A 25208-nucleotide genomic window follows, 5' to 3' on the forward strand; every position below is an offset into this window, starting at 1 on the left:
CGTAACCGTCAGACGTTGCTGAAACATGTTCACTGCAAAAAGTGAACAGTTGGATCAACTTAAAAAAAATTACTTCAATTGGTAACACCTAAAGAAATTAAGTTTTCTCAACTTAAATTATCACATTTTTCATAATAAAACGTGATAATTTAAGTTGAGAAAACTTAATTTCTTTAGGTGTTACCAATTGAAGTAATTTTTTTAAGTTGATCCAACTGTTCACTTTTTACAGTGTTGAAAGTCGCTGCAGAAACAATGCTGTGTTGTTGCAAAGTGCCGGACGAGCATAAAATGAGACATATTTTGAAACCGGTGGAGACGACAGCACAGAAAGCCTCGTGTGGTTCTGCCTCATAAGACGCGGTAGTCTAGCTACACAATATCATGTTTTAAATAAAACAACGTCTATTGCAAACCCCTCCGTTTGCTGTTTCTACGCTATTGCCATAGAAACCAATGCAGATATTCCAGAAAAACGAAAGAGCGGCATGGACAAACAAATCGGATTTGAACAGTTGTGATTCACAATATGGACAGTCAATAATTTTAGATCAGAATCCAGTCGCAAACACAAATGATCAGATTTGGACTGAGAGTGTGAACGTATAGCCATACTGGCCCGGTCTCGTTGAGCAATGTAATAACGTTGCGCTACATTGCTCTTTACATCTAAATATATAAAACTCTGCGCGTGAGAAAAACCCAGCGAGTGAATCAACGGATTCAGTTTCAGTTTGTCATAAAAAAGGAACGATGTGAACAGAAGTGCCGTTCTGCCTGCACAAACACCTGGATGCACAATGTTTTGTTTTTAGACAAACAACTACACACGGTAGCGTTAAGTCACCATTCGTTCCTCAAGTCTGTGGAAACGTGTGGCCGGTTCGCGACAGGCTCCAGTTTGACAGGCTCTGGCTCCAGAACGTGAACCATTCTGGTGGAAAAGGGGAAAGTGTTTGTTTTTGTTCATATTATGGAAGTCAGTGGGTTTCAATGTTGTTTGGTTCCCAATGGTCTTCAAAATATGTTTATGTTCCACATAAGCAAAGCCTTTGCAGTAGTAGCACCGAAGAGATGGCCGCCTCACATTAGACTTGCTCCAACTTTAAACATTTTTAAGGCATCTGAAGACGCATCTTTGTCTAGCTTTTGAGTATGAAGAGTGATAAGGCATTGTCTGTATGTAGCATTTTTTTTTTTGCCGTTTTGCACAAATGCTCAAAACTAAATGCACAAAAGACAATTATCTCTTCCTTTCCCATTGATTTTCCAACCAGAGGTCTGTCTCCTCCCCTTTTATAGTGTCCCTGGGGTGACCCTGAACTCCAGAGGTGATTTGCCCTTGAGTCAGGCACTTAACCTCACGTTGCTTCACGAGGAGTGTTCCACCAATCAGTGTAGTGTAAAAGCATCGACATTTTCACATACATGTAGACACGGATGAACTCACCCAAACACACTGGCGGTAATAGGGTAATGCAAAACCCACGGAAGCGCAAAGGAAAAAGGCAAGAACTTCCAGGAAAAATGATGAACTCTATACTTGAAAGAACCCGAGAGCTGTCAATCACCGGTCCCGAGGCATTGTGTGGAATTCTGACAGAGGCAAAGCCTGTGCTTAGCGGCCTGCAAACAGCCTCAAATGAGATCTCAGCCAATCTGATTGAATTATTCTGGTCTCATTCAGGTGGGCCGGTGCTTTGGGCTCCAATACACCACGATGATAAGAATAGAGAAGAGAATTTACCTCCAAGAGTGCAAGACACGGTGGAAAGAAAGAAAGAAAGAAAGAAATAAAAAAGAAAGAAAGAAAGAAAGAAAGAAAGAAAGAAAGAAAGAAAGAAAGAAAGAAAGAAAGAAAGAAAGAAAGAAAGAAAGAAAGAAAGAAAGAAAGAAAGAAAGAAAGAAAGAAAGAAAGAAAGAAAGAAAGTGTTCCATAACTACTATTCGAAAGTTTGAAGTCAGTAAGCATTTTTTTTTAAGAAATGAATACTTTTATTCAGCCAGGATGGATAAAATTTATCAAAAGTGACAGTAAAGACATTTATAATGTCACAAAAGATTTCTATTTCAAATAAATGCCGTTCAAATGTTGTTTTGAACTTTCTATTGGCAAAAGAAAAAAACATATCACAGTTTCCACTATTAACCATTAAGCAGCACAACTGTTTTGATAATGATAAGAAAGAGCTCTAATTCATCATATCAGAATGATTTCTGAAGGACCACGTGACACTGAAGACTGGAGTAATGATGCTGAAAATAAAGGAATACATTACATTTTGAAGTATATTCAAATAAAACACTGTTATTTTAAATTGTAATAATATTTCACAATATTTTGACTGTATTTCGGATCAAATAAATGCAGCCTTGGTGAGACTTTTTTCAAAAACATTAAAAAATCTTCAGTGTTCATTAGGTCTGGTACACTGTAACTGTACTAAGCAAACATGACTCTCATGTATTGTGAGACTTCCTGTCTTTAATGAAAATAAAGGAAATGAAGGCTGAAGCGCATGCCTGCAGCCGGAGAGAACAATCTTCCCCAGCAAATCACTTCACACATTAGTTTGCTTACGGCATTCAATATAATCTCACACACTCAATTTAATCTTCATCAAATTGAGAAGAGATACACTGGATGCAGAAATGAAAACAAGTGAATTAATTCAGAGCGATGAAAATGCACAAACAATCTCATTCTGTGCCACAAATACACAGTCAAAGACATTAAAGGTGATGTGAGTATTAAATATGCTTTTTACATGTAAAAAGCTTCGTCTGCATTTTCTTTCAGTAAATAATGTCCAAATGATAGGAGAACTTGGATTAGGTCCATTGCGGGTCTTAGCACTCAAGCTAAGTAGAAACCGGACAGATGGCATTAAAGAGATGAGAATAATGCAGAAATAATGCATTTCCTGTAAACCTACTCAGGAAACATCCTGATTGGTCCATTCCGCTCAGCACAAAGAGTGTTTTATCATGCACAGTCATCTGTCTTTTGTGTGTGTGTGCTGCAGTTTATTCTTGTTAGTCACAATACAAATACCACAAATACCACAATACCTACCACAATTTTTATTTTATTTTTTCTAAAAATGCAGAAAAATACAAAATGGCAAAAATCACAATGCATTTAACTTCTGTAGAGCAGGACTTGATTTTAACAACAAGGCTGCATTTATTTGATCAAAATTACAGTAAAAAAAAAAGTAATATTGTGAACTATGATTTAATTTTTTATTTTAATATATTTTAAAATGACATTTATAGTTGTGGTGACAAAGCTGAATTTTCAGCATCATTACTCCAGTCTTCAGTGTCACATGATCCTTCAGAAATCATTTTAATATGCTGATTTAGTGCTCAAGAAACATTTCGGTAGCACTTTATTTAACACTCCTGTTCCCAATCCACATACAATGTACTTATTATTATAATAATAACAATAACTGGGTAATAACTAGGTACCAACCCTGAACCTAACCTTAACCCATATAATAATAATAATGTTTCATTTATATAGCACCTTTCCCAAGCTCAAGGACGCTTCATATATATATTATATTCATATACGTACATCCTTATATTACCCTGTATTTTTTAGGTAAGTACACTCTAAGTACTCATACTGTAAAATAAAGTGCAACCAACATTTTATTCTCAAACTACTCACTACACCCTTGCAAGAGATGCCATAGAAGAACCATTTTTGGTTCCCCAAAGACTCTTTTAGTGAACCATTTTTTCTTAGTGTAAAGAACATTTTAATAACCTTTTTTGCTATAAAAAACCTTTTCTGCAAGAAAAATGTTTCAAAGGTTCTTCAGAGAACCATAGATGCCAATAACGTTATCATTAAGAGTGTAGATATGAAAAGATGTGTATTTTGATGCACACAGCGGTGGGTTTAACTCATTTGAGACAGATTATTTCAAAAAGAAAGCTTCCAAAGCTTTATACATTATTAATATGTATTGCCGCAGAAAGCCTAAAGCCTATCCATGTATTAATGCATGTGAATCACATATGTGTGCCACAATCACTTTTAGAGATTAAAATAGGTTTCCTCTCAGATTATTCGAATGTGGATTTCTTTCCTAACTAAGCCTCTGATTCTCTTCATTGGTGTATAGCTGGCTAATTGCAGTGACTCATTTCCATAAATACTTCAGTGTATTGATAGTAATTAGCTTTATCTCGTTCCTAATGAGTGTGCTTGGTTTGATCCTGGGAAGAGACATGCTGCCTGTATCAGATACAGATGCATCCAGTAAAGCATCCAGTCAGTGTTCAAAATCTGCTAAAGCTCACGATGTACAAGAACACTGAAGATTATAATGAGCTTCAAAAGACCTTTGATGCTTAATAATTGACCCTATAATTAAGTATCATCGAAAAGCATATGCACCGAAATAATTCGAATATGGTATATAATTGCTCCATTCACACTGACTGGCAAAAATCATTTTGTCAAAAAGAACAGCATGTCAAACTAGTCTCGAGTCGTAGAGTAGAAAATGTTGATTCTTCAGACACAAGTGTACAGTTCTTGCAAACAGATCATTTTTCCTGTAAACAAATTTACATGGTTCTCACTAAGTAGTTAACAAATGCAACAAGAAAATCTGCTTGATTTGGGCTTGGCAGTGGTTGATTCTGAAAAACCACTGGCAGACACTTTTTAGGAGGTTTATTGATCAAGATGTGGAGGCTGAAGGTCAAGTTCACCTTCTCAATTATGCATTTTTATATCTATCATTACATGCGATTAGATTAACATTAACTGGCATTTCGAGGTCAGTTATTCCCGTTAATGACGGTCGTCAATAGCAATGCCGTATAATGACCGCTCATCTGGGTTTTTGAGGCCAGCGTTTCTTTCACGTCCCTCGTATCACAAAGCAGACACACTCTCATTTCATTCTGCCATCTTGCGCCTCAGTTATTGACTGTGTTTACTGTAAAACCAAACTGAAACTTCAGTATTAATAGTAGATCTATAAGGTAATATTGTAAGTATTCGTCTAGTACACTGTAATGGATTATAAGATAATAAACATGTAAGATTTATAACAGTTTCTGCGCAAATCAATATTTCATGTCTCCGTAATTATTTTTTTGTGGAGAAAAGCAGTGCAGTAAGTGATACAGCTGTAATCTTTAATCATCCCTTGTTTGAACTTTGTCTCAAAGCTGCTTGCTAGGAACTGTTTTACTTTGTGGATTCTTTGCGATTAATGAGCTAATAAAGTATTCAAATCAATATTTTGTGTCTAATTATTTATTTAGGAATGTAATAAGTATAATAGTGTACATAAACACGGTTCTTCTGTTCCTTAAAGGAGAACTCCGGCTCCGGATCAAAGTAATCGATTGCCGAGTTCACGTGCGTGATCATAGGTAACTAAACCTATGCGCGTGAACTCGGCAATCGACTACTTTGGACTTCAACCGAAAACAGGATGTAAACACAGGTATTTGCGCTGGCTTAAATAACATCACTTTTATACATATCTTTCACATCTACTGCAGTCAGATTCACTCGTGTTCACTCTGAAGGAATCACTCACATTTTCTGTGCACTTGTAATGACACATCAAGGATGTTAAGAGGCTAAAAGCAGGTTTAGTACTTGCCCCATTGAAGTCAACAGGGTGCAAATTTTAAAAAGAGGATAACACGGTGTAGGCAACACCGATTTTTGTCGTTGTTCTCTGTATTGACAGCACTCCAAATGTACAAAAAAATGAGCTCAATGTTAAAATTGACCGGAGTTCTCCTTTAAGCCTGCCTTATGATTCTTAAAATCATCTAATTATGATTAGAACAAACTTTCTTTTATTTTTTTTTATCACCTGCACAGATGAATTCTGACTGGAACATACAGTATATTGAAAATTTGTCTAATTTTATTTTTATGTTAACTGTGAAGGCAAAATCCAGCCCAGCAAGAATTCTACTCAACTGTTTCATGAAATTGGGGCCCAACAGGATAATTCTCTGAAAACATGAAAAGAATGTGTCTAAATAATTGGTTAAGTCCAAATAAGTGACAGGAATCATGCAGTTATTCAATGAGACATTTGACTCCCACTACTGGACTGCTGAGTTTAACACAGAAATCTGGCAGCACCTGAAATTAATTCAAATTAGCATGAAAAAGTATTTACGGGTCATTAAAAAATAATGTTATCGGAGATTATGAAAAGGAAAAACAGTCTCTGTGCTAATACTGATGCAAAGCACTCTAAAGCCTCTCAGCCAATCAGATTCGAGGTGTGGAACTATATATCAGTGTGTTAATAAAGAACATTAGTCTTCCAAAGAGGAATTTTGGATCCAACTACACACTTATAGCCAAATGTCTGGCTATGCGTGACTAGCCTTCACATAATAACCCAAAACACAAGGGCCAGATGGATGAACACATTTATAAACACGCTCCGGCAAACACATCTACAAACGTGCAGCGACATTTACGTGATAATGTCATAAAGTTTCCTGTGAAGCTGTAATCACTTTACCCTTTAATGATCTGTTTTTTTACTTCAAATGATGAGCTCAAAGAGTTTCTATGGAATTGGACAATACAAATAGTCTCGTAAACAGACTCAAATCGAGTTGATGGGTGGCTGTTACACTTTATAGCTGGAAAATATTCATTAGAGAGGAAGGAGGAAACAGCAGTGAAAGAGAAAAAGACACACGGCTAAACGCAGTAGCTTTCCACGGAGCCAAACCTCATTTCGCAACATCAACGTCAACATGGGGAGGGAAAAATCAATAAGCAGGAGCGAGATGAGAGTCTCCACTGTCATCACAAAGACAGAGACAGATGCTGATATGCGAACAAACTCTGCACGCGCACGCAGTAACACAGCTGCCATTTACAGATACAAACGAACAGATAGAAAGGTTAGTTAAATTGCAGTTTTTATCAGATCAATGCGATTTCCGTTCAGACAAAAGATGACCTGAAATGCTATTGCCAGGTCTGTCATGCCTGAACATGCGTTATCTTTTGTGTGAAACGAGCACACACATGCATGCATGCATACGACCTAATATAACACACACTGAATCTGACATGCATAAAAAATTGCATTGGATCCTTCCAGACATTCTCTCTCAATTCTCGGAAACGTGTTGAAAAACTGAACATGCGGCCTTGTTCTTTTCAGCCTCTCTCTCTCTCTCTCTCCCAGCTCATTTCTAATGCAATAGAGCTCAACAGTGACCGCCCACTTTTTCAGCAGCCTTGGATCTTGGATCCCCATTCATTTTCTCAAAGGGATTTCAAACAATTCAACAAAAAAGAAATAGGCCGGTATTTCCCAATATTTTTTTTTTATTTGTCTTATACCCCCACAGCCCCATAAGTAAATCTCAAAACCCCACAGCCCCATAAGTAAATCTCAAGAACCCCTTGAAGTCAACATGAAATGAAACTTCACCCTATCTTTTCTAAATGCATATTATAGATCTCATTATGAACAATTAATTTGTGTACATTTCATTTTTTCCAGTTCATTTAATCAAAATAAACCCCATCCCTGTAAGCTCACGTTCAATTGACTCCACTTTTGAGTGCAATGCCCACATCTCAAAATCCAATAATCAACCAATAATATACATTTTTCTTTTTCAATAATCTATATGCAGAAACAATGATCTGTCACTACTTCCATTTCATTGTGACTTCAGTTGACTTCAAACCAGAAATGGATTAATTTCATTTTATACAAGATACCATTATCATTAATCAAGCAGAGCTATAAAAATCAGAAATCAGTTTCTTAAAAATAGCGATGAATCAAAAGTAGCGATGTGGACGTTGCACTCAAAAGTGGAGGCTGATCAATGCTAGCTTGCATGGATAGGGGTTTTCACCAGAGGATCCAGTAATGGCAATTCAAATAAAAAACATTTGACGAAACATAAACATACATCGATGAATCATTCACAGTAAGATTTATAACATGCATTTAGAAAATAAATAGGGTGAATTTTCAAATAAAGCAAAATGTAAAACCCAGTTGGAAATCGCTGTTCTAAGCCATGAACCAAGCCAACCAGATCCAAGATGAATCACAACATTACAGACTTTGATTTGAAGCAAGTAAGTGTAGAGATACAAGGGAAAAGAAAAGGGTTTAAGTTCTTTTATGAAGGAATAAACTATTGCCTAAGTCTTCAACCCACAAGCTGCGTCCCAATTCAGAGGCTGCATCCTTCGAAGGTCGGACTGAGCGTTGTTAAACGGGACGGGCTAGCCTACGGAGGACTGTTCTTGTCGCACAGCAACTGTGACAGCTACTGTTAAAGGGATAGTTCACTTTGAAATTAAATTTTGGTACGTTTCGAACATTATTTATATCGTTTTTACCTCTTGTACACTTTCCGGCGCTTGCGCAGACTAAGCCAGAACGCGCGCACACGTAACACACCAGGAAGCGCGCGCACCCTCAGATCACTTGGACGTGGTTGTGTACAAGAGGTAAAAACAATATAAATACTGTTCGTTTTCTCACACAAACCGCTTGTTTCGTGTCCTAGGCCATCAATTTGTACTTACGATGGGGAATAGTTTAATTTGGACTTCTCTGTGCATGCTCTTTGAGACAGTGACCATAGACCTGCATTATATGACTGACAGACAAGAACGGTTTGACATAAAAATATCAAAATTGAAACTACTGCGGAAACAAAGACACCTACATCTTGGATGCCCTTGAGGTAAGCTAAAACATACCAAATTTAATTTCAAAGTGAACTATCCCTTTAATGAGTTACTGTAACGTTTGTACTGGATTTAATTAAAAGTTCTTTTAAACTGAAAACAAAACAGAGTTTAATATGTTCACCACAGTCCATTCTGTTTATATAATAAAGAGTAGAAACCATAGTCGCATCTTAGTAAGATATATCAACATTTAAACCGCTGTCAAGTTTAATCTTTATTTTTACATTTGTATCATTGGATATTTCAGTAATTTGAAACCCAAAACGTACTTTTACAAGTGTAATTCGGCAACTTAAAAAAAAAAAAAAAAAACCTGTCGTCACTGGCGCGCAATGAATTCTAGGGTAGGCAAGACCACTAAGGCTCAATCTGTTGTATCCTTCACTGCACGGGAAATGAAGGATGGATTTGGAGGAGCCTTCGAATTGGGACAGCCTTCATCGCGCAAACAACCTTCAAATGCAGCCTTCAAAGGATGCAGCATCTGAATTGGTAAGCAGCAACTGCTTTTAATCTATATTATACACAGAAATGGACCACGGTGAACATATTTAGACTGGTAGTGAACCCTGTTTTGTTTTCAGACAGTTTAATATAACTTTCAGAAAAAGTCTACAAACGTTACTGCCGCTCGTCAACGGTAGCTGTTAAAATTGCTAGGCCATTTAGGCGCATTTACTTCCGTAGTATGGGGGAAAAATACAATGGAAGTCAATGGGGCCAATATCATCTTTTGTGTTCAACAGAAGAAAGAAATTCATACAACTATCCCTTTGTGAATATATTATTGATGAAATCTATTTCTCAGAGGAGAAAATGAATGGATTTTTTACTTTCTGCTGAATATCTGAGTGGTGTACACTCACACACTCCTCCACTTTCAAATAACTATTTTTCAAGTGTAAGAAAACCTGTACTGCTTTAACATGCAGGTGAGTCATGCTGAGTGAAGTGTGAAGTACTTGTAGAAATATTTCTCTTTAATAAAGTGGAAAAAGGTTATACACAAGTTTTTGTGAAAAGATGTTTTGTAACAAACTTTGTTTGCTCACAAACTTCTGGCCATGACTGTACATTCAAAAACATTTCTGATTGACTTTCAACAGCCCTTGACTATCTTGACATTAGTATTACATGTCTCTGAATGCGATACTTTAATCAGATGGTGTAAAATCATGTTCCTTAACACTGCATGAAGCTGCTATTGCAGATTCTGCAGATCATTTGAGGCTGTTCTATTGACTCAGGTAATAATGAATTCAAAACAGCTCTCAGCTTCCCAGGCGGACATTTAATGCTCAGATGTTGCGCTTTCACATTCACGTTGCATCAACTTATCTCAGATGGTTCTCTTAAAAGTCCTTAGGAGAAATACAGAATAGACACAAATGCAGTAAGTGTTCACATACAGACTGCAGAGACAAAATGAATGTGGATTGCATATCTTGAGAAATGTTTAAAGTTAAAATAATTTGATTACACACTTTGCTATATATTTTTAGCACAGTTTGAGATATTGTTGAGATAAGACAGTTATGAAATTTTAAGTCCATTTCTCAGGAGAAAAATCTAAAAAGCTGGAGACTAAAATTAAAGTATATTTTTCATCTCAGTGCTTTACACATTCATTTACACATGAAGTGCTAAATGTCTGTTAAACACTTGCAAAAGAGTAAACTAACAATAAAATTAAAGTAGTCATTATTTCTTGGATCAGTTAATTAAAAACCTTGTTATTACTTTCTCTAAGCATGGCAAAGGTTCACATATGCTGGATTTAAAAATATGCTTTTTATGTTTGCATAATCGACCACCTCAGTTGTTTCCTATGGTTTCAAAACCAAATTTTCCTCTCGACCTTAGGTTAGTAAACCTTTTTTTCATACTGTCAGGATAGTTTAACGTCTAGGTTTGACCTAGAACCTATTTTAACAGCAAAGCAGCGAGTTCAGATTTAAAGGTGAGACGTCTCATCAGCTCACATCAGTCGTCAGACGTTTCCGTCTACATTAGGCGGACCCTCTCGCTTCACTTCAAACCATCACATCCTCAAGCAAACCCTGGGAAATCTTGTACGAGCACCGCGTTCACTCTCCGAACACCTCAAAGCCACACACATGCAAATCAATTTTTCATCCCTCAATCCTGGTCTCTCCTCGTGTGAAAGGAAGAGGAAATTGAGGTCACGCTCCATCAGAAACTGATCGGCCTTGGATGTTCCCATTGTGGCTGGTAGAGTAGAGGGAGCAGAAAGGGAGAAAGTCTGTCGATTGCGGAGCGTGTTGGGCTCTGTCTCTTATAGAGTCTAAGCAGAGTTGATGCAACCCTGGAGAAACTACAGTGACCTGTGGAGAGAGCTCTCTTCTGAAGAAATCCAGTCTAATGACACTGAGCTTGACAATAACATGATATGACTCATAAAATGGAATGACACAGACTGACTAACGGAGCTGGCCAACTATCGGGTTTATCAAGAGGTGGGCGGCTCATGATACTGACATAGAGCTATTGACTACTGAAGCCGAATTGCCTGCCTACAAAAACTAAATCAAAATCAACCTAATTTTTTTTTTAAATAATCAAAACACATCGACATTAAAAATAATACATGTAGAATAATGACATGTAGTATATAGGGTAATACAATATTTGTTAACAATATTAACTACATGTCAACTAACTCTCATTAGAGTATTAGTAGACTGTCTGCTTAAAGGATTAGTTCACTTCAGAAATGTCCTGATAATTTTCTCACCCCCATGTCATCCAAGATGTTCGTGTCTTTCTTTCTTCAGTCGAAAAGAAATTAAGTTTTTGGAGGAAAACATTCCAGGATTTTAGTTTATAGTGGACTTCAATGGGGTACTACGGTTTGAAGGTCCAAATTGCAGCTTCAAAGGGCTCTATACGATCCCAGCCAAGGAATAAGTGTCTTATCTAGCGAAACGATTGGTCTTTTTTATATATATATATATATATATATATATATATATAAATATTTATGTACTTTTTAACCACAAATGCTGGTCCTGCACTCGTTCTGCACTTGCACTTGAAAGGTCAAGCCGTTGGTTCCCGTTGAAGTCCACAATATGGAGAAAAATTCTGGAATGTTTTCCTCAAAAACCTTAATTTCTTTTCGACTGAAGAAAGAAAGACATGGACATCTTGGATGACATGGGGGCGAGAAAATTATCAGGACATTTTAATGCTGAAGTGAACTGATCCTTTAATATCTGCTAACACTTTATTTTGATGCTCCCCAACAGAAATTCTACTAACTTTGCAACTATATGTCAACTTATTCTAACCCTAACAGTCTACTAATACTCTACTACTACTCTAATGAGATTTACTTGACATGTAGTTGCAAATTACTTATAGCAATATCAAAATAAAGTGAAACCATCTAGTGTTTTAGTATTATAGTTAAGCAATATATAATAATTGATTTTCCCGTGACTTTGTATAACATTAGATCGGATGGTAACAACCAAATAGATTTGTGAATTAAAATAAAAAATAAAATATTAAAAAATAAAGGGAAACCAAGGCACCTTGCGTTCACGTTATTGTCAGGATTATGTTTCACTGTGTTTTGGGTTTGTTTTCCCTGTGTTCCTGGTCATTATTAGTTTCCATGGTTTCTGATTTATCACGCACCAGTTTCTGTTCAGTTCATTTTAAGCCCTTAGTTCCTCTCAGTTCTTTGTTTAGTCTGGTTTATGTTTGCGTATAACGTGGTTGTGTTATTCTCTCCTGTTTATCCAGTGATCTCCTGCATGTTTGCTTTGTTTTTGTGAATAAAGTTTTTCTTTTGGATACTCCAACATTGTGCATTTGCTACAGCCACACAACACATTAAAGTTATAAGCAAACTGCATTCAGACCACATTTATAGATGGTCTCGTTCAGCTGGAATGCTCCCATAATTTCATCACTGCACTGAAAAGACATAATGCTGTCTGAAATCACATACTTCCCTACTATTTAGTAGGCAAAAAAGCAATATGTGACAAGAGTAGTGTGTCCAAATTCACAGTACCCATAAAATTCTGGTGAGATTCTGAAGTGTGCATACGATAAACACTTTACAATCCCAAAAGGCCACGGGAGAGGATTTATGAATGGAAGTGAATGGAAGTGAAGCGACACAACAGGTCACATGGTAATGACAACATGGCCAATGTAGAACGTCCAGATTACTACACACATTCATACTATATAGAAAGTACTTTTACCTACTCAAGAGTATGCAATCTCGAATGCAGAAATCGTATATACTGTATTTTCGCTGAAATTTTCCTAAAATGTCAAATTTAAAGTGCATAATAAACATAGTTACATTACATTATGCTTAGAGAAAATTACAGAAACTAACTTTTTTCTATTATGCACTATTACATTTTTTGGATTGGTGACTTTCTTTCATGTCAATTAAGCACATTTCCCTTCAAATTCATAATATTAAACATTTACGGTAGTAAAAACAAATCATGGTACAGTAGTATTCCTTGTGCTCTACGTAATTTTTAAATAAAAAATAAATCATGGCATTACAATAATAAAAAAAAATCTGTAATACACAATAGAGAATGAGAAAAGTAAAACACATATCCAGATACATTATGTTAATGAGAACATGCAGAGGAAATGTGCTTAATCATCTTGAAAAAAATATCATAATACAAGATAACTGAAATGGTCCTAAAATAGGCTTCCTTGCAAAATATAATGTCTTTTGTCTTTCTTTGGATTTTATAGTGAAACGTAACGTTTGTGCAAGGTTGTGCTAGCATACGGTTCCAGTTGGTCCAGGTGAAGTCCAGCTGATCTCGGCCCGACCCAGCTGCTGCTCATGTGAACCAGATGGAGGAGTTTTTTGTGTATTCATCACTCATGGACATTTGGATGTAGTATTACCCACTCTACCAGCATCTGTACCCCACAACCACCTGCTCACCAGTTTGGACCAACACAGGGTTTCATTATGTTTGGCCAAGAGTGTGATGAGGCAATATCGATAAGCACTTCTGATGTTAACCGTCGGCAATCATCGAGGCCTAACAATGATCACAGCCTGTTATTTTGAATGGATCTTTTAAGTGAGCGAATATCTTTATCCTTCATCTTATAGTGCAAGCAAATACAGTAACATGCAAGCAGAGCTACTGAATGAAGTCAGTGAATGAATTTGAACAAGCGTTTCGCTGGGGTGAATCTAAATAAAAACCACTATCTTGCAATGAAGAAATTCTCAGCTACAAGCTAGCAATTGTTATAAGCTTCAGTGTATTCCAGTGGGCAGGTCTGGATGTGTTTGTCCACTGGAATAGCTTGGGGAGATGATTGATTCTCTTCCCTGCTAACATGTCTTGAAGAGCCAGAGGAGCGTGTGGGAGGAGCCAAACTCTGCTCTAGTAATAAATGAGGGAGGATGATTACAGCCTTTACAGTTATAACACACACACCGCGTGAAATAGAGAGACAAAACACGAGTGCAACAGAGGAGGTCAAGGAAACGGGAAGGGAACAAAGATAGATACAGAATATGTGATGTACAGCATTCTCTTACAGTCATAACAACAACCCCCACCTTTATAGAAAAGCTTTTCTTTCATTTCCTCTAAATAAAAAAACCTCTCAAACACACTGACTCAGCGATGAGAAAGGATAGATGTCTCACAGGAAAAAAAGGGTGGTAGTCTAGCTGGCGCTGGGGAATCAATAACTAAAAGAATAAAAGACTAAAAGTATAGCCACGATATTACTGCAATTTTGTGTGACTGTTACTCGGTTTTATTAAAGCAAGCTATATAATACACACACTACCAATCAAAAGTTTGTGGTCAGAATGATTTTTTGGTTTCTTTGAAAGAAAGTAATAATTTTATTCAGTCAAAAGTGACTTTAAATACATTAATAATGTCACAAAAGATTTCTATTTCAATGAAATGTTGGACTTTTGATCTTTCTATTTATCAAAGAATCCTGAAAACAATGTATTCCACCAAAATATTAAGCAGCACAACTGTTTTTTAACATTGATAATAATTAGAAATGTTTCTTGAGCAGCAAATATTAGAAGGATCATGTGACAATGATGACTGGAGTTAATGATACTGAAAATTCAGCTTTGCATCACAGGAATAAATTACATTTTAAAATGTATTCAAATAGAAAACAGATATTTTAAAATGTAATATTTCACATATTTGTGGTAGGTACAAAGACGAAAGATTCCAATGTTGTTTAATAATATTCCACAAAGACAGGCAAGGCAAACACAACCATGTGTATATGAGACCGATGAACATAAGAAAAGCAGGAACTTATGCAGATAACAAGGTGATAATCAAACACAGCTGAACCAAACCAACTCATAAAGACGTGTGACCATGGAGACGGAAGACAGGCGGGAACTCAACCAATACATGTGATGAATAACAAACTAAAAGATCAGGAAAACGAACCTAACCGTGACAGTATTGCAGTTTTTACCGTATTTTTGATCAAATAACTGCAATCTCGGCGAGCATAAGAGACTTCTTTTAAAAACTTACTGACTGAATTATATATAATTTAATTTAAAAATATTTTTATTAGCCATCTGACAACTTTCCCTCTATATAGTATATGGCATGAATATTGGTTGACTACTAGTTTAGATCAAGCACTGATGTGAGCGCAAAAGTCTAGTAGTGTACAAGAGTGTGACAGGACAACTGTTTATCAGAACAAGGGTATGACAGTGTGCGAGAGCAGCTTTGTCACAGTATAACTCTAATAGTTTAGGAGCTGTCTTAAAGTCGACAGCTCTTGTAGCTGACAGAACGCATCTCTCCCTGATGTTGACAAGCCCAGAGAGTTCTGAAACGTGCCGGTCTGACCTTAATAAATAACACACATCCATATAAAATGATTGTGTACGTGCAAAAAAAGAAGTTGTACAAAGAACCGGGAGTAAGAAAAAACAGCCTTGCCTCACTATAATATTAGGATTTCAATCATGTGTATTAATGAAGATTTTATGCAGGATGATTTGATAAACAGAGAGGGATAAATATATTGGGAAAGCTTGTGCATCCCAAGCGAGACAAATAGTGGGGTAAAATGACATCAGTTGGTTGCGGGATACGGTGCTGCTGAAATAGGCTGTGAAATTGATTCCATGAAGTGAATCATGATTTAATCTGCCACAGACAACGAGGTATAAATATTTCCCAGTAAGGAATAAACGTTAACGCTTAAAGGCATGCGACATTTAAACATGCGTTCTCAAGACTGCACTTGTACATGTGGGCACACGTTTAGTAATTATTGCAGGAATTTAAAATATTCTCATTGCTTTAAAGGGGCATTAAGTATTATTTTATTTTATTTTAACATTAAAAGGCTTCACACCTAAAGAATGTATAACACTTTAGACAAAACTGTTTAAAATGATGCAGAGAAATGCTGCAGAAAACAAACTTGAAGCATCTTAACATTAATTTTAACATTATTAAAAATAATCAAAACATGTTTTCAACATTTCTCACTAGATGAATATAAGGAAGTATTATATAATTTTCATTATTCTTTAATATAGACCAATAAAACATTTCACAATACACACACACACACACACACACACACACACACACACACACACACACACACACACACATATATATATATATATATATATATATATATATATATATAGTCACATGAAGACCTCTGTAAATATGAAAATGATGCAAAAGTAATCAAACAAGAATTTTGAATCAAAATTCTGTATTGATTCAGTGATTCACTGAAACAGTTTGAACTGATAATAATCCAATCATGAAAATAATGACATACTTTTTAAAACGACTTAAAGCATATTATATTATTTTATATTAATATTTAATATATTATTTTGTAACAAGTTGACCAGACAGATAGATATATAGCGATTTACTTAGAGCACCTTTAAATTTCATTCAGTTTTTGCCCTTAATTGCTGACTTTTCCCCAGGCCCTGTGCGAAAGTATGCAAGTAAAAATAAAAAAGTTTCTCAGTTGGAACAAAGTGAGAAACACTCCCAGCTGGACTGATTTTTCAGAGAGTAAATGAAGTCTGTAAAGCAAAAACTAAAACAAGCCAGTTGGATTTTCTGTGCCATCTCACTGATATTACTTAGTCTTTCGAATGTCACCGTGAAATGAATGGGACTGAAACCAGGCAATTAGTGCAAAGTCCAATTTTTAAGTACAAACTTGGACGCACACTCAGTCTTAAGACGTTTGTGGAAGGCAGATTGATTATTTCCTCTGATTGTGCCCAAACGGGTCTGAAGTGAGCGCTAGGAAGGCATTTTCTATAGTATATACTGGACTCAGAGCTAATTGGCTGATGGGACAGAGTCTTCAGCGGCGAGTAAGTGACAGGATCAAACCACAGATCAGACCACACACTTATTACACTGATGCCCCATAGAGCCGCATCTCTCAGTCCGGCCCATTAACCTGCTGTCAACCTAAACACACTGTAAAATAACTGTTTTCTCTGCTAGAATTAGATTGGAGGCCTTGGAGGCTGAGCTCAGAGTTCAGGAAAAAAAGGCAGCTGATAAGATCTATTATAAATGATTGCGTTAATAAGTTATCCATTGTACAGTTTCAATAAAACAACTAAAAAGACTCGCATAATGTAGCTTGGGAACCATAGCCTCATCTGCCTTAAATCGAACAAGCGCAGATCAGCTTTAAGGTTTTTACATTTTAATGTTTTTGCCTATTATAAGATAACACATATATACTAATGTTCAAATCTTGGTAAGATTTGATCATAAGGTAAATATATATATATATATATATATATATATATATATATATATATATATATATATATATATATATATATATATATATATATATATATTGTGAAAATAACATTGATTTCATTTTAACATAGGCTATTTTAAATGTAATGTATTCCTATGACGCAAAGCTGAATTTTCAGCATCATTCCTCCAGTCTTCATTGTCACATGATCCTTCAGAAATCATAATGTGCTGATTTTGTGCTCAAGAAACATTTCTTTTTAATATCAATGTTGAAAACAGTTGTGATGCTTAATTTTTTTGTAAAACTGCGATACATTTTTTTCAGTATTCTTTGATGAGCAGACAGAACATCTATTATTTTATATTTTTTATTACTAAAATATTTTAACTGTCACTTTTGATCAATTTAATGCATCTACGCTGAATAAAAGTATTAATTTGTTTAAAAATAAAATAAAATGACAGACCCCAAACTTTTGAATGGTAGTATATATGAGTGAAACGAGAAAAATGCGTTTAGAAAGATTTGATTGTATCTATTGGGAATTGATTGGATTGTGAAAAGTGGTTTCTATTGGTGTTTGGAGGGAGGGGTTTACAAATAAAAGTCCTCGGTGACAAGTTGTTTTGGATAGATATGCATGTATTGATAAGGAAAACAGGATCAATTTTGATTTCATATTGAACTCCCTCTGGAAAAGGAAAAAAAACATGCATATGTTGGACACCAATAATCTCTGATTTGAGCTCGTTCTAATGATTGGCTGAAACTTAGAATGTCACTAAGGTTAACAAAACAATTTAATTAGAAAAGTTGTTGGAGTACATGACACTGAAGAGGTTGCACTTAAGGACTGTATTATAATGTGAATGCTTTAAAATAATTGCCACTTAAAAGCTCAGCTAGATTGCCCTTGTTCTTCAGAAATTGGTTTGATTGTTCAGAATATGATTATTTAATGAAGAATCCTCCCATTTATCAAATTTACAGCTTCGGAAAGGGAAACCGATTCCTCTGAGATTACAAAAGCCCAGTGCTCATCGCCAAGGGTGAGCTGTTTATCTGCTCTGGGGTACATGAGAGGTTAGAGTCCTTCAGAGAGAGAGGCTTTTATCTCATTCTGCTTGTTATTATGATATGACCATGTTAGGAAATAAGCTCATTGCGAACTCAAAAGCATTTACGTCCTTCATCAATTTTGTTGATTAGAATATGAGTCTGGGAAAGCAATGAAGTCTTTCAGTCATTAGAATGTCATTTAGAAATCTCAGTGTTAAAATGTCAGTGTGAAATGAGGCGACACCGACAAAAAAAAAGGCAATGTCAAAATCTTCATTGTGCACTTTACTTTTAAAAGTCAACATAAAATCAAAATGTACTTTCTTAATACATTACTAGTGTTTTTGCGCACAATTAATCAGTGCACAATATTTCAAAGGAATGTTTGATGAATCGTTTTAATCAAAATTACTTTCCATAATTGTTTGCCTCAGAAGTAAAATGTGTTGCGAATGCAATGTCAGCCTCATGTAATTTCAAACCAGTGTGACTTCTGTGGAACACAAAAGAAGATAACTCAGTGTTCTTTTAATACACTGAAAGTCAATGGGGTCCAATGTTGTTTAAAACCCAACGTTGTTAAAAATATCTTCTGTGTTCCATAAAAGAAAGAAAGTCCTACAACAACTTGAGTAAATGATTGCATTTTTCATTTTAGGTTGAACTATGCCTTTAAAATAATCAATCAAGTATCAATCTCACAGTACAAAAGTAACTGAAAACAACTCGACAGAATCAAACCTCTGTGGTTTCCATCCCAACGTTTCCTATGTCACTAACAGGCAATGTTTTTCCCCAAGTGACGGATCAGAGACTGCAGTTCAAAGAGGTTTTAACTCTGATCCTTTACGTCCTGTTGCTTTGGCAGTATGAGAACATAAGACCAAGACATTCTGCAAATTCCTCTGGGTAGAAAGTATCCCGCCGGCTATAATGTCTGTAAGGAAACAACTGATATCAGTAACAATGTGATATCTTAAGGAGATCAGGAGTCACAAATCAGCCAACAAATCATGCACCAAAAGTACCACACAACACACACAGTCCAGCTCTACTCTACTCAGATGGTGGATACATGTCCAGCGTAAACAGTCCTTTACTAGCGAAAGGATGTTTTATTCATGAGCTCAAATCCAAATCCACACATAAACTATTATATTTCTCAACCCTCATTTATAGCTCTCATGTGCGACGCCCAGATAACAGGGGAAAATTGCCTGGAGGGCTGAGACGACACCGCAGGAAGTAACGCCGGCTATCATAACACCCAGCTGGAGGCATGACAGAGAAAGAGACATTTATCAACGCAGCAGAGGCACCTTTCAACACACGCCATGTACATCTCAATGCAGCCACGCACCTTCCCCATCACTACAATGGCCGATATTAAGATAGAAACTCAAGATATTCTGTAGGCTAACTGGAATAGCTGAAGCTCAAGATGAAAATACAAAGCACAACAGCTGTTATTGTCATGCCCACCCCCACAAAAACACACATACACACCTTTATGTGTCACTGATCACTGTTTTTGGGAAAAGCATGTGAACAGAATGCTTACAGATTTTTCAGTAACATACATTTTTAGAAAGGAAAAAGTGGATGGGATTGTTCAACCCAAAACAAAAACCCTCATGTTGTTCCAAACCTGTATGACTTACTTTATTCTGTGGAACAAAAGAGAAGATATTTTGAACTGTTTTTGTCCATATGCGGAAGTCAGTCGGGTTAGTCATACAGGTTTGGAACGACATGAGGGTGAGTAAAAGATATATACTTTTTTTTTTTTTTTTTTTGGGTGAACTATCCCTTTAAGCAGACAGATCTGAAAATAAGCTTTAGATGCGTTGCAAAAGGTTCCCCACTCTACATAATAGATGCCATGAAAAAGTTGTGCTTGTTTGCAGAGTGCTGAAATGCTATTTGTGAACCCATCCGCTGTCCATGGTTCTGAAAGAAACAGCATGCAGAATCTCTTTTGAGAAACCCTAAAAGACAGTTTAACATCCTAATTACTCTTTATTTTCAGTTGTGAGACATGTTTTTAACCCTTTTATTCAATGTTGTCGGTTAAATTTAGCTATTTACCAGCATTAAAATGTGCTCTGTTGGTCCGCACATCAATATATATATATACACACACACGTGTTCACCAGAAATCATCCAACCCTCACAGTTAGAATATTTGGCATTCAAACACTTACAGTCTGAAATTGAAGATTATGTCTAGTTAGTGGGACCTTAGCATATGCACATTTATAATCCTATGTTTTAAATGATGTATGGGCTGAATCTTTCAAATATAATATCAAATCCACATATAGGGTGAATGAGAAATCCATTTTATCCACTTATTGTAATCTAGTCATCTACACAACGATAAAGGTATGATTCACACAAGGTTCCACATATAGTTTCACATTCACTTGCATTATGGTTATGCACTACAGATTTGTATTAAACCTCTCAGCCAAAGAATACATCATTCACAGATTAACATTTCAGAATCGCCTTGCTTTTATTGCAAACAAACATGTGCTGTAAGGTTGCATTTCTTGTCCTTATATACCTGCGAAGGAGAGTCTGTTCATCTTCGGTGAAAGCAAAGACGCACTGATTGATATTTCCCCCAAAGAAACAATTGTTCCCTTCATAGACACCTTAATTTGCATCATATACGTAAAAAATGAGCACATCCAAAAATCACTTCACCTTAAAATCATCTGCAAAAGTATAAGGCATTAAAAAAGAAAAGAAAAACCAGCAAAAATAAACAAATGTGACAGGTAAGCTGCAAGAAAAGTTTCCATTAAAACGTCACCAGGTCTGAAAATGACTTTCGGGTAAAGAAAAGACCAAAATAAAAGCAAATGCTTCGCTCGGTGACATCAAAATCACAAAACTCTCATGAACAACACCGCAAAATACAAGCAAAGCATATCTACAGCAAAATTCTATGGCAGAGAACAAAAAAGGAAAAAGGGTTCAAAACAAATATCATCGTACATACGTAAAAATAGAACTGCCATGGCCATTTAAAAACCAGTTGCATGATTTCACACGACTGCAAGCACGTACTTGGCCAGTGTCACTCAGTACTGAATAGCCCGATAGGAATCACTGCATACTAAAAACTTGAGGTACGGATCGAAAAACGCCTCAAAACAACACTTTTTCAAATCTCAACGCTCAAACCCCAGCAAAAGGAGAGAGAAAAAAATAAAAAAAGAGCAAGTGAAAAGACAAAAAGGGTTACAAAAAGGCCTGGAAACGTACTCACCGAGTGGGAGTAAAATGTTGCGATAAAAATGCGTTATGGCACAAAACACAGTATGGCGAATGAAGCGCGTTCTCTCAGCCTGTGAGCCCTCGCTGCTGTCACGTGACTGCTCTGCTGCCTTGAGCGGCGGGAAGAGGAGCTGACAGGAGACGCAGTTAGTTAGTCCTTATCATTCCACACTGAGAGCCGAACTGTGATCCTCCCGTTGTATTTTTTACCGTCTCTTTTAAGGTTGCGGAGTTCCCATGATGTCAGGCTCAACGTAACGTCTAAGGAGAGCCTCTCAACACCGTCTTTGTTGTTCTTGCTGTTCGTCTTTATATTTTGTGGCGCTAAACACAAGTAACGTGAGGCGTGTGTGCACGCGCATGAGATATTACATCGCTGGTAATGTCATTAATAACGTCATGAAAGGCAGTTTTAGTTCTGTGTTGTTGTAGTTTTTTTAAACTGATGTTTATCTGATGCAAATAGCACCGTGCAGCATCAACACATTCCTTCCGTAGCGTTTATCTCGTCTAAATGAAGGGACAGTGTTTATATTTTAAGCCACAGACTCTTCATTGCCGTGTTTCTCGTCTTTTCTATGTAAAAACAGATAAAATAGGTAGATCACTATAAAAGAGATGCAATGAAACATTTAAAAGATCGAGCTAATTGGCAATCCGATGCCAAAAGACAATTCCCTCATGTAGCCTACAATGAAACACTGTTTTGTGCTAAAATCGATGCAAAACTGATTAAATGATTTTAACATAGATAGATAGATAGATAGATAGATAGATAGATAGATAGATAGATAGATAGATAGATAGATAGATAGTATTGGCTGTATACTTGTTTGATTTTGATACATATTGAGAATAAATTTAAAAATACTAGCACATAGACATAGACTTTGATAGACAGACAAAGTCATGACATGTATTATGATGTTATTAACGGCATAGGAAATATACAAAATTAACATGACCGACTGAATAGAAAAACTGTTTTGTACATTTGTGTAAAAGCAACATAGAGCTAACATTGTGGTCAAAACAATAGGACACACACTTGTGAATATGGCTTCATTTTTCCTCTGTGTACCATAAGTTGTATTATTTGCATTCATTTTTCATTCATATTTTGTTTTATTAGTTGCATTTTGCAGTTTTTTTTCCCCCTTGGCTCGCCACCCACAAGTTTAGATCCTAGCTAATTGGCGATATGATGTCAAAACCATTGCCCAGATGAAGCAAGAAAAATACAGTGTTCTGTAGCACTAACAAAGTTCAGATTAGTGTTTTGATTGCTTGCGATGGATGGATGGGGTGTATAATTATTTCTTTGATTTTGAAAATAAATTTAGCAACGTTTGAAATGGTCCAGCACAACATCTTTATACACAGTGGCATGTTGAGGCTGAACAACCCATGCATAATACAGGCACTATGTGATAAAGTTGTTAAGCTTATCATGCCTGACCAGGTAGAACATGGGAGACACACTGCAGAGAACAGCGGAGGTTAAGGGCTGATAGGTTATTGCAGTGCTGCTTCACTTTTTTTATTTTTTCCTGAAGTTTCCAGAGCCTGAGTTGCCCTTGAGCATTTACTCTGATGGCATTGGTCCAAAAGCATTTTTTAGAAGACCAAGCCAAGAAATACATGCACAGTCTTGGTCTGTGCAAACACATCCAGTGATTTGATATTTTATTAACTCATTTCTAGATGTGAAGCACTGATGACCGTCCAGTCCACAGCTCATTAACTTAACATTTACTTTGCCAATAACCACAAGTGTCATTAGAGGCAGTAAGATGCACAAATAGTTATGAGCTGTAATATCATACTGTTAGATTCGATCGCTAACGTACGTCACTACGCTACATTACGCTAACGAGTCAATGGCAGGAAATACACTGGCCAGAGCCACTGTTTATCACGCAAGCATTATTGGCCTGCTCAAGAATTCCTCAGCAACCTCCACCTAGTGAAATATTAATCAATAAAAATGCGTATGCATTATTTATCAGCTGATTCAGAGCATTCAAGAAATCAGGCATCTTTCGGCGGTGCTCGTGTGCTGCAGTAAAATAGGAAATGTGTAAATATCAGGATAGAGGGAAACGTGTTCTTTTGTGCTTTCTGTGTACATAGTGTTCGCTGACAGATCATACGTTATTGTGTTTGCTCTGTTGGCTTTATTACAGCGCTGCAGCCCAGTCCTATGATTCTTTGTTTTAAATCAAAGAGTAACTGGATGAAATTGCAAATATTTTCAAATCTTTTTTGTAATGAAATTAACACGACGTCTGACAGCGCAACTAGAGCACATGCTTCCATTTCAGTTCATCAGAGCAGGCTTTATGCTTTCTAATCTCTATTGTTCAGAGTGTTCAACCAGACGAAGTTTGGCGCTTGGGAATATTTCTAAGCAATTATTTCAGAAATGCAATGATCTCAGCATATGCTTACGTAAGGCCGAGTTTTAGCACTAAGACTCCGAGCTGCCAAAGAACACAGCGGGTGAAACAGTGGCTCTTTGGTCAGCGGTTTTTATTGTTTCATGGTAGTTTGAGTTTATCACAATGTATGAAAAGAGATGAAATTTCTAAAACGCAATTCTCTGCATGGCCAAAGCCCAGCCGGTGGCCTGCATAGAGTAGCCGGATGTTTTTCCACATTTTTTATGCAATATGAACTTCATTTCCTTTATTGCCACATAAGATGATTCTTATTTTCTAGCTTGCTGCCTTTCAACACAGAGTTGGAGTCATACAATTGTTTACTATAGTTAAAGAACAGATTGATGATTCATTTTTAGAAATGCATGCCTAGCACAGGCAGATGGCTTCTTCTCCGTAGGGGTGTTTGTTTTATTGTTTATCTTGCTTACCAAGTTGCTTTTTTTCTCACTTAAGGGAGTTCTTAATGTTTTCTCCTCACTGTTGGCCCCGTTTTGCTCTCTCAGGATTAAGGTACGGGTTCTCTGTAAAGATTCTTCATTACAACACCATTGTTAAGAGCATCACATTTGTAAATACCATTCAAAATTCTAAATAATTTGACATTTTACTGTTATTTTGAGACATAGGTGGCCTGTTGGATCCGGTTATTTGCTCACTGGTGGAGGACGATAAAGCAGGTCCAGCAGTAAAAAGTGTCACGGATGCGACAAACGGGGGCTGGCGTCACCTTCACCTCCCCCTCCACATGGCCTTGAGATCAGCAGGGTGATGTTTCCAGAGCCGACTAATCTGTATTAAACATGGATGCCGCCAAACTCGCTGCAGTGAAGAGAGAGGGCTTGGTCCTC

Source organism: Scardinius erythrophthalmus (genome assembly GCF_964197995.2).
Source record: "Scardinius erythrophthalmus genome assembly, chromosome: 22".
Classification (NCBI taxonomy): Eukaryota; Metazoa; Chordata; class Actinopteri; order Cypriniformes; family Leuciscidae; genus Scardinius; species Scardinius erythrophthalmus.